Below are 4,114 nucleotides of genomic sequence, written 5' to 3'. Positions count from 1 at the left end.
CCCCAGGGCCGGCCTCTGGGGAAGGCGAGCGCCCGGAGGCAGGGCTCTGAGCGCTGGGTGGGCAGGAGCCCACCTCCCAGAGGACTCCTCGTGGCCCCGGGCTGCCCTGCCCACACCCAGAGCTCAGCCCAGGGCGGCCGCCTCAGCTTCTCTTGGGCTTTTCCCTGTCGGTCATGAGATGGGCCGCTTCCCGTTTTGCACGATTGCATCAATGTGCCCCGGGCTGAGCCCTGGCTTCCGCGGAGCCCCTGCATTCTGCACGGGAGAGGCCGGCCCCGGGGGCTGACTGCACCCCGGTCCACCGCGGAAGTGCCCGGTGCAGGGCTGGGGGGTGGGGGGGAGGGCGCCAGGGCATTAGGACCAAAGAACCACGAGCAGTCCGCTCAGTGGGTTCGGATCTCGGTTCTGCTATTCAGGATCTAAGAAAACACTCCCCCCCCGGCCCCCACTGGACCCCAGGGCCTGCCATGAAAAAGACATGAATGCAGCCGGCGGGTGGCAGTGACTAACACGAAGCACCTGCCGTGTGCCAGGCACCATCAGCTGGGCCACCTCATCAACACGGACGCTCAGGCTCGTTATTGCCCCGAGTCACCAGCTCCGTAGCGGGGCTTGGGCCCCGGGACGAGGGCTGCTCTGCCCGATGCCACTGAGGCCCGGTGGGCTGCGGTCTTTCCAGTGCGCTCCGTGCCGTGGGACTTGCCCCAGCCTGGGCACCGCCACAGGTTCTGCCTGCAGTGCCCACCAGGCTTGGGTGTTTTGGGTGCCCAGGTGCCCAGAAGCAGATGTAAAACCACAGAACTGGCATGATCTGGATCCAGTGTCCCCTGGGGTTAAATAAATGCTACGCCTCCGAGGGGGACAGTTCAGTCTCTCCCTTCCTCCGGGCGAGATAACCGAACACGGCGCAGGGTCTCCTGCTTGGCGGCTCTCGCTGTGAGCCAGGCACCAAGCACACCACGCCTGGCCACCTGGAGCCCCGAGAACAGACCTCCTGCCCTCCTCCCTCTCTGCCCTCCTCCCTCAGTCTCGGGAGGTGCCAGCACATGGACCCAGCACTGGGCCCTCGTGTTTCTGGACCACAAGCTCAACTGTCTGGTGGTGCAATGCCCGAGACAGGAGGGAGGGGCCAGGTGCAGTGACGAGGCCAGACAGAGGCGGCAGGGCAGGCGATGGTGCCAGCACCCAGGGGGGTAACGGAGCTGCTCTGAGGACAGGACATCCAGGCAAACACCGTCCTTCCAGGGTGCACCCTGAGAAACCGGGACTGGAGCCAGCCCTGTCGGTGCCCTTTTGAAGAGGGTGTCACGTCTACAGAGATGTGGGCAGCCGAGGGGCAGACACAGACAGGCACAGGCATCAGAGCTGAGACCAAACCCTCCGGCAGGAGCAGTGCGCCCATTAGACAGCGGAAAACAGCTCCCCCCCACCCCCACAGCTCATTACCTATACACACAGCTCCCCACACACACGGCTCCCCGCACACACAGCTCATTACCTCCACACACAGCTCCCCGCACACACAGCTCCCCGCACACACAGCTCCCCGCACACACAGCTCCCCGCACACACAGCTCCCCGCACACACAGCTCCCCGCACACACAGCTCCCCGCACACACAGCTCCCCGCACACACAGCTCCCCGCACACACAGCTCCCCGCACACACAGCTCCCCGCACACACAGCTCCCCGCACACACAGCTCCCCGCACACACAGCTCCCCGCACACACAGCTCCCCGCACACACAGCTCCCCGCACACACAGCTCCCCGCACACACAGCTCCCCGCACACACAGCTCCCCGCACACACAGCTCCCCGCACACACAGCTCCCCGCACACACAGCTCCCCGCACACACAGCTCCCCGCACACACAGCTCCCCGCACACACAGCTCCCCGCACACACAGCTCCCCGCACACACAGCTCCCCGCACACACAGCTCCCCGCACACACAGCTCCCCGCACACACAGCTCCCCGCACACACAGCTCCCCGCACACACAGCTCCCCGCACACACAGCTCCCCGCACACACAGCTCCCCGCACACACAGCTCCCCGCACACACAGCTCCCCGCACACACAGCTCCCCGCACACACAGCTCCCCGCACACACAGCTCCCCGCACACACAGCTCCCCGCACACACAGCTCCCCGCACACACAGCTCCCCGCACACACAGCTCCCCGCACACACAGCTCCCCGCACACACAGCTCCCCGCACACACAGCTCCCCGCACACACAGCTCCCCGCACACACAGCTCCCCGCACACACAGCTCCCCGCACACACAGCTCCCCGCACACACAGCTCCCCGCACACACAGCTCCCCGCACACACAGCTCCCCGCACACACAGCTCCCCGCACACACAGCTCCCCGCACACACAGCTCCCCGCACACACAGCTCCCCGCACACACAGCTCCCCGCACACACAGCTCCCCGCACACACAGCTCCCCGCACACACAGCTCCCCGCACACACAGCTCCCCGCACACACAGCTCCCCGCACACACAGCTCCCCGCACACACAGCTCCCCGCACACACAGCTCCCCGCACACACAGCTCCCCGCACACACAGCTCCCCGCACACACAGCTCCCCGCACACACAGCTCCCCGCACACACAGCTCCCCGCACACACAGCTCCCCGCACACACAGCTCCCCGCACACACAGCTCCCCGCACACACAGCTCCCCGCACACACAGCTCCCCGCACACACAGCTCCCCGCACACACAGCTCCCCGCACACACAGCTCCCCGCACACACAGCTCCCCGCACACACAGCTCCCCGCACACACAGCTCCCCGCACACACAGCTCCCCGCACACACAGCTCCCCGCACACACAGCTCCCCGCACACACAGCTCCCCGCACACACAGCTCCCCGCACACACAGCTCCCTGCACACACAGCTCATTACCTACACACACAACCTGCTATACACACAGCTCCCTCCACATACAACCAGTACAACTTGCTACAGACACAAGTCGCTACAGACACAAGTTGCTACACATCCTTGTTCCCCCTCCAATCCTGTGACCACCTCCTCGCCAATCCTCGCTCAGAACCTCCTGCGTGTCCCTGCACAGCTGCTCGCACGGTGTCTGGCAGCTGGTGCTGTGTCTGGGGGCCTGCTGGCACCAGCAGGGGTGGCCAGGCCCGGGGAAGCCCCTGAGGCTGGGGGAGGCCGGTTGTGGGGATCTGCAAACCCAGCCCGGCCGGCGGAGCCTGCAGAGACACCACTGACCCAGCTGGACGCCGCCCAGGCCCGCCCAGGCCATCCTGGAGCTGCAGAGCCCCGAGCGTCCTCAGGCTGCTCACCCTGCCCACATCCCTGTCACCTGGGGTGGGAAGGGGACACGGGCCCGCATGCCCTCCTCACCCAGGACCCGGGTGAGGACTTCCCCATGTCACCCGAAGCCTAGGGGGTCACGTGCAACTGGGCGTCACTGTTCCCTCCCAGGGGACCCCGGGGCCCCACAGCAGGACTCACCTGCTCTTTCCATCCCAGGACGTTAAAGCCCAGCCCTCAGCGAAGCAGCTCTGGGACCGACCGACCGACCGACCGCAGAGGACCCACAGCCCAGAGGGAGGCGAAGAGGCGAGCGCCCAGCGGCTCTGCAGCTTCACTCCTGCGGGAAAGTCTGTCGGCAGCCACCGCGCCTGCCTTCTGTCGGCTGGGCTCTGCGGCACCGGCTGGGCGTTTGTAATAAATAAAATGGGGCAGCCCCGTGTCCAGGACGGGGCGCCAGGGGACCCTCCGGCCCCCACACACCTGTGGGTGCACCGGGTGCCCAGCGGACCCCGAACTCGGAAACCAAGTTAAAAGCAGGAAAGAAGGCCCGTCCTGTCCTGCCCGGCTGTTGAGTAACAAGCCCCGAGGGTCACTGGGCTGGCCCCGGCCTGTGAGTCCAAGGTTGACCTGCAGGACACGGCCAGGGCGAGGCGTTCCTGCCCCCGAGACACCCTGGCTGCTCCCCGCGAGGCTGCTCCCCCAGCACCTCCCCTGCCCGGCCCGCAGGCCTCGGTGGACGGGGCTCAGTCCTCCTCCCTCCTGAGCTCAGCCCCGCGGGCCGGGCTCCCGGCGGCCCAGGACCTGCCCCCG

The sequence above is a fragment of the Myotis davidii genome, unplaced genomic scaffold, assembly GCF_000327345.1.
Source record: "Myotis davidii unplaced genomic scaffold, ASM32734v1 scaffold807, whole genome shotgun sequence".
NCBI lineage: Eukaryota > Metazoa > Chordata > Mammalia > Chiroptera > Vespertilionidae > Myotis > Myotis davidii.
The sequence above is the reverse complement of the archived record's forward strand: the minus strand, read 5'-3'. Positions refer to the sequence as shown.